The following is a 13636-nucleotide window of genomic DNA, read 5'->3' on the forward strand; positions in this document are numbered from 1 at the left end:
TAAAATTGTCATACAGATGACCTATCAATTGGAAATGAGGAATGTAACTTGTTCTCATTCATTCTGACAAATAAAATAGATCAGGTGAAAGTAAAATATATAGAAATCAAATATACTCACCTATTTGCCACCAATCACGTCCTAACCTCTTAGCCACTCTCAGAAGATCTTTCTCCTTCAGAACTGGACTCTCTGAAATAAATATTTCCAGCTTTTATAATTTATTGTAAAACTTATTTATCTCTATAAATATTCTGTAGTTTATTGTTGTGGGACATTGTTATCATCAGTGGTTGGCTGGTAACCACTAGGGTTTTGCTCAGTATTTTTATACTTTCCATTGTGGGACCAGGTAATAGCTCAATATTTAGGCCCGCAACAAAATAGACTAACTTTCCGAAACCTTGTTTCTCTTTAACAGAGACATCCTACATAATCTAACAATGTTGCAATTATTTCATTCAATTATCATTTCATAGTTCTCTCTCTCCTTTCATATATCTGTACCAAATCTATGACATGTGACTGTCCTCTGAACTCTACACTTCACTAACCACCATTCTCCTCATCTTCTGCTAAAGTCCAATATCATCCAATGTGGTCTCCAAAGATCTCGTCAGAATTGCATGACACACCACTTCAAGTAAAATAAACGTAATACCTGTTCTCTTTGCTGTTGGAAATCTTGAATTTTATCATCCCACATGCCAGTTCACCTGGTCATTATCTGGTGCAGGGAATATTTTAAGACTCCTTAATACAGGTGAGCAATGATCAGTTCTCCACAGATGAAACAAAAAGTGATATCAGGTGTCCTAAAACACTGCACACTTGTACAAAACCCCATTCACTACATACAACTGGACATCTACACATTATTGCAGTGAAGACATCTGAAATGGTACAAAAGGACTGATACTCAAAAATATATAAGAAAGACGGGAATACAAAGTGCGAGCTCCAAATCTTTTATTTTCCAGAATGTTTGGCATATTTGTTTCTTTTAACCATCTTCGTTCTGTGACTTGATCTCAATGCCTTTACTCTTATTGCAAAATTAGGTAGTTTACCATCGTCGTAATAGTTTTTCAAGTTTCCCTTTAAACTTCATCAGGGTTTCTCCTGCTATTTTGACCTTCACTTGTTTCTGCTGACCTTTCACAAATGACGGGCTGCATTACCCATTTGCATTGAACCACATTCTTCACCAAGTTCCTCAGTCTACTCAGTTAATCCAGAACTATTTGCATATCCTTTTATTTGTTGTTACTATTGTCATGTAATCCATTAATGTCTTCTCCAGTGTTTTCCTTTGAGCCATTTCTTATCAATCTGCTGATTTAAGTAACATCTCCATAAAAATCACAAACCAAATGACTGATTTTGTAGAAACTACAGCAATTCCCGCTTCAAAATGATACCAGTCTACCGAGAAAGTTTTCCTCAAGAACTGCATATTGAAATTGTTATAGCAGCTCCTCATCAGATCCTTAATCTTTTCTCATATATAAAACAGGTCCACTGCTTCCATCAACAATTTGTTTGCTAGAGAACCATAAACCAGATCAAATCACACAACATTCAATCCCTTTTATTCTTCTTTCCGTCTTGTATCACATCCTAGATTTAAGACACATGTTCCACACAGCCTGGAATGCCAGAGGATTCCAGTCTTCAAGATACTTTTAGTCCCATATTCATTATTCTGTAGATTTACAGTTGATCTCTTTGTGAATACAACCTTATAAATCTTGCCATCAATATTCAAGGTTGAAATTAGTCTGAACTAATCAATCGGTATTTGATTGCTGGTTTCAATGGACATTTCAAACTGTCTATGAATGGGAATCATTGCTTTTGCTTTGGATCTCCTGCATATATCCATCCAGTTCATCTTTATTGTATTTTAGCTTTCTGTTCTCAGTATCTGCAAACAGAATTTCCTTGTAGAAGTTAAAGAGGAGCGTTTAATTTTGTTGACGACATGATCATTTTTCTAGGGCTTTTGGAGCAAAATTGTGCCCAAGGCCCTTTTTAAAGTGGTTGATGTTAGGAAAGGCACATCACCATAGAAAAGCCGGAATGTGTTCCTCATCCAATCAAGGCGGACAGTATTTGTTAATAAGAACTGACATGGATAGGAATCATCCATCCAATCGATAGGAGCATAGACATCAGATGATAAATGATGAGGGTCATCAGTGTCTATCTTGGAGAGAGAGGGAGAGAGAGAACAGTTGTCTCAACATCAAACCTAATGCTTTTACATGGATAAAGACAATGTTTAGGGGATGTAATGATAAATTTATTATCAGTGAGAACAAAAGGCAGGGTGTTCACATACGGAACACATTTCATTGTAAATCTGTCATATTATGAGAGACATTTGCCTAAATAGCAACAACAGCAATAACCTATCAGTAAACTTAGTAACTACATATTTTAGTCCTCCGTTTCAAAATACAGTATTAATTCTATTGTCTTCTAAATTATCCATTTTCCGAACCATGCCAACCCCGTTGGATATTTTGTGAAATTCCATTGATATCAAAATGTCTAATAGAATTATTATACAGCTAAAATTTCAGATGTAAATTAGGAATGGATCTTGTCCTCAGTCATTCTGATAAACTACAAATGCTCAGGTGAAGGTTAAAAATATAGAAATCCATGAGGTACTGTTATTTGCTTCTCACAAACTGGCTGTGATGTTGTCAAGGCATCCTTCACAGACGTTGGAGTGTTTGAAATGAATATTTTCAAGTTTTACGTTTTATAGTATAATTTCATTATAGTTATTGATAATCAACACTTTATTATTGTGGGAAGGGCATACATCTGTAAAAACTAGTTCGTAGGGATGTGGTTGTGTACCCATATAAAAGTTATGTTAACTTTGAGGGTAACAAGGTGTAAAATATCAGATGAGGGTACAAGATAATGCTATGAAACTTCCAGACAGACAAGTTTAAGAGAGTTAATGAATGATAGCTGATTAATTATCATGTTAATGCGGCGTTTAAACACTAACTATCAATATAGATTGTATAAAATCTGTGTGAAGAACATGTGACATTTGTTACAATGAATATGGTTGTGTCTCAGCACAGTTGATATGATGGCAGTTCCATGAGAAACCATAGAAAAATGTAACCATTTCCAGTACCGAATACTAATGATGAATTCTTTTCTTGGTCAAATAACAATGACCAGGTTCCATGATCTAATTTCAACATAACAATCAAGTCGGAAGTAAAACCAAAATGTGAAAGACTGAAAACAGTGACTCTCTTACAATTGAAACCATCTCAAAGCCAACAATTGTCAGTATAACGATGTCTATATGGACAGTAAACGTTATTGAAACATCGTAACAAGCGATAATTATATATATATAGTTAGAAAAGAGTTGTGAGTTCAAGTCACACAGGAATCTCTTACGTTCATTCCTTTCCATGTATTGCATATGTTAGCATCAATGTTTTGTTCAAATGTGAACATATGTTCTCTGTTCAATATGAATGTTATCAAAATCACTGAATCGGTTTCCACAATCGATATTATTATACTGAGCTAATATGTTATACCAGACAGGAAACTACTGTAACAATCTAAGACAAAGAATTATGATGAGTTACTGGAAGACATCATCATCATCATCAACATTCAAAGTTTGTTTTCCATGCTGGAATGGGTTGGAAATCTTGACAGGATCTGACAAGCCAGACAACTGCACCAGGCCCCAGATGGTTTCTTTGGCATGGTTTTCTACGGTAGGATGTTCTTATTGATGCCAACCACCTCACAGAGTGTACGTGGCCCCTTTGTGTAACGCACAAGTACTGGAATATTTAGCCAAAAGACATGTAAGACAAAGACCCCACAGCCGGGAGAGGGGGTATTGCAAATTTCTCTCCCCGCATCCTGATTCTTTTGTCATCACATTCCCTTCTCACCTCCTGAAAATGTCATCAGCTTCAGTGAAGCAAAACATCATAGAGTAGTGAGGACCGTCTAATTATATAGAATGTAGCACAACTTGATTACTACTTGTGCTATAATTAAATGCTCCCAGAACACACTAGGAAGTGGTTGTTGGAAACTAGGAAAGATGACACCACAAGTTTGAAAGGAACGTTTGATATTGTTGGGAAATTGATGATCATTTCTAATGCTTGTGCGACAATAAAATATACCCAGGACCTTTTATAAAGTGGTTGGGGTTAGAAAGGGTCTACCACCTTAGAAAAGCTGCAATGTTTAAGTGAGATGTTTTCCTCAACAAATGACGGTTGGCAGTAATTTCAGATACAACTGACTTGGACAGTGATGACCCACCTAGTGTATGGGAGCATGGAGAGCAGATGAGAAAGGATGAGGATGATATCATTTATTGTATTGAAACTTTTAACCAGCATCTTTCTTGAAAAGACGGAGAGAAAGAGCATGAGTGAGAGAGAGAGAATGAATGAGTACAATGAGATGACAAACAGGGCGAATATTCTCCTTAACGGGAGAGAACCGTTTCAGGGTTTATATTTAATTTTTGTATCTTTCTTTCTGCGAGTGAATGAGTAACTGATGTTTGCATAAAGTACATTTATTGGATATTTGTGTTGTTGTAGAAGAACAGAATTTCTTTATAGCTAAGCATTCAAATGAAATCTAGCATTGGAACCTGTTCTCGGTCATTATTAGATATCAATATAGATTGTATATAATCTGAGTAAAGAACATATAACCTTCATTACAATGAATATGATTGTGTCTCAGCACAGCTAATATTATGGTAGTTCCATGAGCAAACGAAGAAAGATATAACCAAGTCCACTGCCAAATACTAATGACTAATTCATTTCCCGGTCAAATAACAATGACTATATTCTATTAAATAATTTGAACGCAACGATGTCAGTGTGTACACAAGGCAGAGTGAAGAGGCCTGAGAGAAGTGTTAGACATAAGAAGCATCAGATGTGGTGTACAAGAGAGACAACTGCACTGGTATGGTTATGGGTATGGATGAGGAGAATTGTGGGAAGAAGTGTTACACCCTCACAGTGGAAAGAACCCGTGCAAAGGGGTGACCCAGGAAGACAGGGGATGACGTGGTGAAACGACCTTCGAACGTTGGGCCTCACAGAGGTAATGGCAAGAGACAGAGACCACTGTAAATATGATGTGATTAAGAGGACTCGGCAAGTGAAGTGAGATCACAGCTGTAGCCTATACCAGTGGCGCATAACCAGCCCCTTTTAAAAGTACCCTTGAATCACAGAGTGATAAGTTGCGCTTGAGAAGAATTTCCGAGTCAAGTAAAACCAAAAACCAGAAATCACAAATCAAAATCAAATCAAGATCGAAATCAAAATGCAAATTGTAATTATGGCCAATGCCAGTGCCGCCTGGCTGGCACATAATAAGTACCATTCAAACATTGTTTGTTGCCAGTGCCGCCTGACTGGTTCCCTGTGCCGTTGGCACATAAAAAGTACCTTCCGAACGTGGACAATGCCAGCCCCAACTTCAACTGGCTCCTGTGTCGGTGGCACGTAAAAGGCACCCACCACACTCTCGAAGTGGTTGTCGTTAGGAATAGCATACATATGTGGAAACCTTGCCAGATCACATTGCAGCCTGACGCAGCCTACTGCCTTGCCAGTGAAATCGTCCGACCCATGCCACCATAAGAAACGGATGTTAAATGATGATGATGATGATGATGATGATGAGTTCTGTGACCAAATGACAAAATTAACTCTATTGTGTCTTCTAATTTGAACATTATTACCAACAGCATTAACCTCAATGGGTATTTCATAAACTCACAGTAAATCGATATCTTTAATACAATTATTATAGAGATAATCGTTCAATTGGAAAATAGGAATGGAAGCTGTTTTCAGTTATTCTTTCGAGCACAATATACTCGGGGGAAGTAACCTTACAGAAATCAATTGGGAACTATTATTTTATACTCACCAATTGCCTGAGATGTAGCCCCTAATTCCTGACATGTAGCCTCTGTTTGTACACACCTGTCCTCACAATTTGGAGCCCCTGAAATAAATATTTCCAAGTTTTACATTTAAAAATAAACTTTCTTCATCTTTATTTATATTAAACTCTATCTTGTTATTGTGAGACATTCAATTTCTGTTGTTAATGGTCAAATGTTGACCATTATGGTTTTGGTCAATATTTCTGTACTTTCTACAGTGGTCCCATGTAATAGCCCAATATGAAACAATAAAACAGACTAACATTCTATATCCACCCTCTCCCTCTCTCTCTCCTCTCTCTCTCTCTCTCTCTCTAAAAACATTAAATATTCTAACAATGTTGCAATTATCTCATTTAATTAACACTTGATAACAGTTTTCTCTTAGCATTGTCTTTCTTTTCTTATAACTGCGCCAAATCTATGGCATGGCACAGTCCTCTCATCTCTAGAATTCACTAATCAACATTCCTCTCTAATTAAGTAAAACTGAGCCCATAAAGACATGTCCTTTACGTGCATACCCCCCACCCCGCACACAATCTGTCCCCTAAAAATCATCTCCACAAGCCAAATTCCATACACCCTTCCCCAACATGATCCCTAACAAGGTGTAAAATGTTAGGTGAGGGTACACGAGGTCCCTATGACAAAATCAGTTTACATTTCAGACATACAAATGTAAGAGAGTTAATGAATTATAGCTTATTAATTATCATGATAATTGGGTATATATGTGATACAATGGCACAGTGCTTGACGGTGCAATACTAGATATCAATATAGATTGTATATAATCTGAGTAAAGAACATATAGCCTTCATTACTATGAATATGATTGTGTCTCAGCACAGCTAATATTATGGTAGTTCCATGAGCAAACGAAGAAAGATATAACCAAGTCCACTGCCAAATACTAATGACTAATTCATTTCCCGGTCAAATAACAATGACTAACTTCCATTAAATAATTTGAATGCAACGATGTCAGTGTGCACACAAGGCAGAGTGAAGAGGCCTGAGAGAAGTGTTAGACATAAGAAGCATCAGATGTGGTGTACAAGAGAGACAATTGCACTGGTATGGTCATGTGTATGGATGAGGAGTGCTGTGGGAAGAAGCGTTACACCCTAACAGTGGAAGGAACCCGTGGAAAGGGGTGACCCAGGAAGACAGGCATGACGTGGTGAAACGACCTTCGAACGTTGGCCCTCACAGAGGTAATGGCAAGAGACAGAGACCTCTGGAAATATGACGTGATTAAGAGGACTCGGCAAGTGAAGTGAGATCATGGCTGTAGCATATACCAGTGGCGCATAACCAGCCCTTTTTAAAAGTACCCTTGAATCACAGAGTGATAAGTTGCGCTTGAGAAGAATTTCCGAGTCAAGTAAAACCAAAAACCAGAAATCACAAATCAAAATCAAATTAAGATCGAAATCAAAATGGAAATTGTAGTTGTAACCGATGCCAGTGCCGCCTGGCTGGCACCTGTTCCTGTGTCACGTTATAAGTACCATAGAAGCATAGGTCCTTGTCACTGCCGCCTGACTAGTTCCCTGTGCCGTTGGCACATAAGAACACCATCCGAACGTGGTTGATGCCAGCACCCACCCCGACTGGCTCCTGTGTCGGTGGCACGTAAAAAGCACCCACCACACTCTCGGAGTGGTTGGCGTTAGGAATGGCATACATATGTGGAAACCTTGCCAGATCACATTGGAGCCTGGCGCAGCCTACTGCCTTGCCAGTGAAATCATCCAATCCATGCCACCATAAAAAACGGACGTTAAACGATGGTGATGTTGATGATGATGATGATGAGTTCTGTGACCAAATGACAAAATTAACTCTTTTGTGTCTAAAATTTGAACATTATTACCAACAGCATTAACCTCAATGGGTATTTCATAAACTCACAGTAAATCGATATCTTTAATTCAATTATTATACAGATAATCGTTCAATTGGAAAATAGGAATGGAATCTGTTTTCAGTTATTCTTTCGAGCACAATATACTCGGGGGAAGAAAACCTTACAGAAATCAATTGGGAACTATTATTTTATACTCACCAATTGCCTGAGATGTAGCCCCTAATTCCTGACATGTAGCCTCTGTTTGTACACACCTGTCTTCAAACTTTGGAGCCTCTGAAATAAATATTTCCAAGTTTTACATTTAAAAATAAACTTTCTTCATCTTATTTATATAAACTCTATCTTGTTATTGTGAGACATTCAATTTCTGTTGTTAATGGTCAAATGTTGACCATTATGGTTTTGGTCAATATTTCTGTACTTTCTACAGTGGTCCCATGTAATAGCCCAATATGAAACAATAAAACAGACTAACATTTCTATATCCACCCTCTCCCTCTCTCTCTCTCTCTCTCTCTCTCTCTAAAAACACATTAAATATTCTAACAATGTACCAATTATCTCATTTAATTAACACTTGATAAGAGTTTTCTCTTAGCATTGTCTTTCTTTTCTTATAACTGCGCCAAATCTATGGCATGGCACAGTCCTCTCATCTCTAGAATTCACTAATCAACATTCCTCTCTAATTAAGTAAAACTGCGCCCATAAAGACATGTCCTTTATGTGCATACCCCCCACCCCGCACACAATCTGTCCCCTAAAAATCATCTCCACAAGCCAAATTCCATACACCCTTCCCCACATGATCCCTAAATCCCTAACAAGGTGTAAAATGTTAAGTGAAGGTACACAAGGTCCCTATGACAAAATATGTTTACATTTCATACATACAAATGTAAGAGAGTTAATGAATTATAGCTTATTAATTATCATGATAATTGGGTATATATGTGATACAATGGCACAGTGCTTGACGGTGCAATACTAGATATCAATATAGATTGTATATAATCTGAGTAAAGAACATATAACCTTCATTACAATGAATATGATTGTGTCTCAGCACAGCTAATATTATGGTAGTTCCATGAGCAAACGAAGAAAGATATAACCAAGTCCACTGTCAAATACTAATGCTTAATTCATTTCCTGGTCAAATAACAATGACTAACTTCCATTAAATAATTTGAACGCAACGATGTCAGTGTGCACACAAGGCAGAGTGAAGAGGCCTGAGAGAAGTGTTAGACATAAGAAGCATCAGATGTGGTGTACAAGAGAGACAACTGCACTGGTATGGTCATGTGTATGGATGAGGAGTGCTGTGGGAAGAAGCGTTACACCCTAACAGTGGAAGGAACCCGTGGAAAGGGGTGACCCAGGAAGACAGGCATGACGTGGTGAAACGACCTTCGAACGTTGGCCCTCACAGAGGTAATGGCAAGAGACAGAGACCTCTGGAAATATGACGTGATTAAGAGGACTCGGCAAGTGAAGTGAGATCACAGCTGTAGCCTATACCAGTGGCGCATAACCAGCCCCTTTTAAAAGTACCCTTGAATCACAGAGTGATAAGTTGCGCTTGAGAAGAATTTCCGAGTCAAGTAAAACCAAAAACCAGAAATCACAAATCAAAATCAAATTAAAATCGAAATCAAAATGGAAATTGTAGTTGTGACCGATGCCAGTGCCGCCTGGCTGGCACCTGTTCCTGTGTCACGTTATAAGTACCATAGAAGCATAGGTCCTTGTCACTGACGCCTGACTAGTTCCCTGTGCCGTTGGCACATAAGAAACACCATCCGAACGTGGTTGATGCCAGCACCCACCCCGACTGGCTCCTGTGTCGGTGGCACGTTAAAAGCACCCACCACACTCTCGGAGTGGTTGGCGTTAGGAATGGCATACATATGTGGAAACCTTGCCAGATCACATTGCAGCCTGACGCAGCCTACTGCCTTGCCAGTGAAATCGTCCGACCCATGCTACTATAAAAACGGACGTTAAACGATGATGATGATGATGAGTTCTTGACCAAATGACAAAATTAACTCTATTGTGTCTTCTAATTTGAACATTATTACCAACAGCATTAACCTCAATGGGTATTTCATAAACTCTCAGTAAATCGATATCTTTAATTCAATTATTATACAGATAATCGTTCAATTGGAAAATAGGAATGGAATCTGTTTTCAGTTATTCTTTCAAGCACAATATACTCGGGGGAAGAAAACCTTACAGAAATCAATTGGGAACTATTATTTTATACTCACCAATTGCCTGAGATGCAGCCCCTATTTCCTGACATATAGCCTCTATTTGTACACACCTGTCTTCAAACTTTGGAGCCTCTGAAATAAATATTTCCAAGTTTTACATTTAAAAATAAACTTTCTTCATCTTTATTTATATTAAACTCTATCTTGTTATTGTGAGACATTCAATTCTGTCGTTAATGGTCAAATGTTGACCATTATGGTTTTGGTCAATATTTCTGTACTTTCTACAGTGGTCCCATGTAATAACTCAATATGACCACAATAAAACAGACTAACATTTCTAATCCACCCTCTCCCTCTCTCTCTCTCTCTCTAAAAACACATTAAATATTCTAACAATGTTGCAATTATCTCATTTAATTAACACTTGATGACAGTTTTCTCTTAGCATTGTCTTTCTTTTCTTATAACTGTGCCAAACCTATGGCATGGCACAGTCCTCTCATCTCTAGAATTCACTAATCAACATTCCTCTCTAATTAAGTAAAACTGCGCCCATAAAGACATGTCCTTTATGTGCATACCCCCCACCCCGCACACAATCTGTCCCCTAAAAAACATCTCCACAAGCCAAATTCCATACACCCTTCCCCAACATGATCCCTAACAAGATATAACATGTAATGTGAGGGTACAGGATGTTCCTATGACAAAATCAGTTTACATTTCAGACATACAAATGTAAGAGAGTTAATGAATTATAGCTTATTAATTATCATGATAATTGGGTATATATGTGATACAATGGCACTGTGCTTGACGGTGCAATACTAGATATCAATATAGATTGTATATAATCTGAGTAAAGAACATATAGCCTTCATTACAATGAATATGATTGTGTCTCAGCACAGCTAATATTATGGTAGTTCCATGAGCAAACGAAGAAAGATATAACCAAGTCCACTGCCAAATACTAATGATTAATTCATTTCCTGGTCAAATAACAATGATTATCTTTCATTAAATAATTTGAACGCAACAATCAAGACCAAAGGGTGAAACACTCAGAAAACTGTGCCTCTTTTAGCATTAATATCATCTAAAATCTAACAAGAGTGAGAAAAAGAATGACTATATGGATGGTAAATGTTGTTCAAACAATGTAATAAGTGTATATTATATATAGCTACAAAGAAGGATTTGTGTATTCAAGTCATATTCAATTTCTGATCGTATATTTTGTATAAACACCAATAATTTGTTTAAATATAAACAGATATTCACGGTTCAATACTAAATTTAACATTTAATAAAATTAAGTTCATGATGAATATTCTTATACAGAGTTAATATTTAATTAGAATTTTCTAATTTGCAACAACAAAATGTATTCTAACCAGAGACATTCAGGGTACACAACCCCAGAAAATACAAAATATTACGACAGACATCTGGCTACATAACAACATCAAGAATAACCTATCAGAAAACTTACGAAAGATCTTAGTAGAAAAACAAACAACTATTTTATTAATTCACGAGTTTACACCTAAAATAATAAATTATAGTTCCATCTTCCAGAAGACAATATTAACTCTATTGTGGCTTTTAATTTATCCATTTTACCAAACACGTTAACCATGACTTTATGAAATTTCAGTAATATTTTTAATACAATTACTTTAGAGCTAACCTTTCAAATGGAAATTAGAGATGGGATTTGTTCTCCACCATTCTAATACGCAAAATAGCTGAGGTGAATGTAAAATCCATAGAAATTAATTAAGATCTCTTATTTTAAACTCATCAACTGTCTCTGCCACAGTCTGCACTCCCTTCTCTTCAAACTTTGGACTCTCTGAAATATGTGTCTCCAAGTTTTATATTTATTTATAGCACAAGTTCTTTATATTTATTAATAATCTATATTTTATTAATGAGAAACATTCATACCATCAATGGCCAACCGGCGATCATAATTGTTTTGGTCAATATTTTTATACTTTCAACAGTGGACCCATGTAATAGCCAATATTTAGCTCCAAAACGAACTCTAGTTGATCTTTGTAAATTTCCTCTCTCTGTTAAGATATCCTACATAATCTAACAATGCTGTAATTATATCACTTAATTATCACCTAATAACAGTTAATCTGTAGGTTTTGGTTTCCCTGCTTATATCTATGCCAAATCTATTGCCTTTTCAAAACCCTGATCTTCACTAACAACCTGTTTGATTCCAGTGTCAACAAATTTATTCATCAAAGATATAACAACAAACACATGTCACAACCACTTCAAGAAGGAGAAACATACACCTGATCTCTTTGTTAAACATTGTTGCTGATAATCCCTAATTTTAACTTCACAGTTCACCAGAATGTCATCTCATTCAAGATATATTTGAAGGTTTCATGATCTGGTTGGAATGTGACACTCAAGTCAGAACCAAAACCTAAATTTGAGAGACGGACAAAACAGTGTCTCTGTTAGCCTTGATATCACCCAAAGACCAACACAGCAACATGGAGTTGCGTGTTGAAGTCTCAAAACAGGTGACACATACAATTTACTCCTTTAAAATATTCTACTAAATTTAATACTTTACCAAAGATGACACTGATGTCCTTGTAAGTACTGTTGTATTTAATTATCTTCTAATAACTCATAATTATCTTATAATAACTCATAATTAATTATAGAGCTGATGGAGATTTATTGATACTTCAGTTACTCACTAATTATCTTGCAGAATCTTCCATTATTTTTATGTTGCAGACTACAACCCTCTTGAAGTGTGACATGTTTCCTACTTGGATAAGGTCAATGTTTGGTGGATGTAGTGTGAGAGATATACTATTACAGAGAACAGACACTAGGAACACCTTTTATCATAAATCTGCCAGATTATGGCAGACCTCTGCCTACATAACAACATGAAGTATATTATTCTACACAATAAGGGCAGTGGGACAAGCAGGACAAACAGACAGATCAGCAAGATTTCTTACCATCTCCAGTTCTGCTCGTTACAGGTTTCCCGCACTTCAAACATCGTTGAAGTGTAACGTTTGAACATCCCTTACATATTACAAGGTGTCCACATGGATGAACTTTTGTTGTGGCCGCTTTTTCTGCACCACAAACATCTGTGGATAAAACAGAAATATCCAATCAATAACATTCATTTATAACAAATATTATTTATTTACATGTTCGGAATAGAGAATATTATAAGATACATCAGTAACTACCAAGAGTAGAGCAGAAATCTTCTTTAAACATTACATACATACAGCATTTTGTGTAGTTAAATGACGCAGAAACACAACACACACACACATACATACACACACATGCATACATACATTGATAAATGTTTGTCTTGACCCTGATACATCATAGAAATTGGTTGACACACAGTGAACTGCATATCTTCCAGAAATATATTTCACTTCTAACATCGAACTCATTTCTTCTGAAGAAAATATCTACACAGGTTTCTTTATATACACATACTGTATTGTA

The 13636-nt window shown here is 36.7% G+C and overlaps 1 long non-coding RNA gene across 2 annotated transcripts; it reads right to left on the reverse strand.

Moving 5' to 3' along the window:
- Window positions 1–21: 21 nt before the first annotated feature.
- On the reverse strand, window positions 22–13235 carry LOC115226947. Of its 2 annotated transcripts, XR_003883051.2 has the most exons (4): window positions 13120–13235; window positions 10160–10237; window positions 5983–6060; window positions 22–192 (listed from the first exon to the last, which is right to left on the reverse strand). It is a non-coding gene; the product is annotated as an uncharacterized LOC115226947 (long non-coding RNA). The 2 variants fall into 2 exon arrangements; XR_003883050.2 differs by lacking the exons at window positions 10160–10237; window positions 13120–13235 and adding an exon at window positions 8076–8127.
- Window positions 13236–13636: the final 401 nt, after the last annotated feature.

The sequence above is a fragment of the Octopus sinensis genome, unplaced genomic scaffold, assembly GCF_006345805.1.
Source record: "Octopus sinensis unplaced genomic scaffold, ASM634580v1 Contig00603, whole genome shotgun sequence".
Lineage (NCBI taxonomy): Eukaryota > Metazoa > Mollusca > Cephalopoda > Octopoda > Octopodidae > Octopus > Octopus sinensis.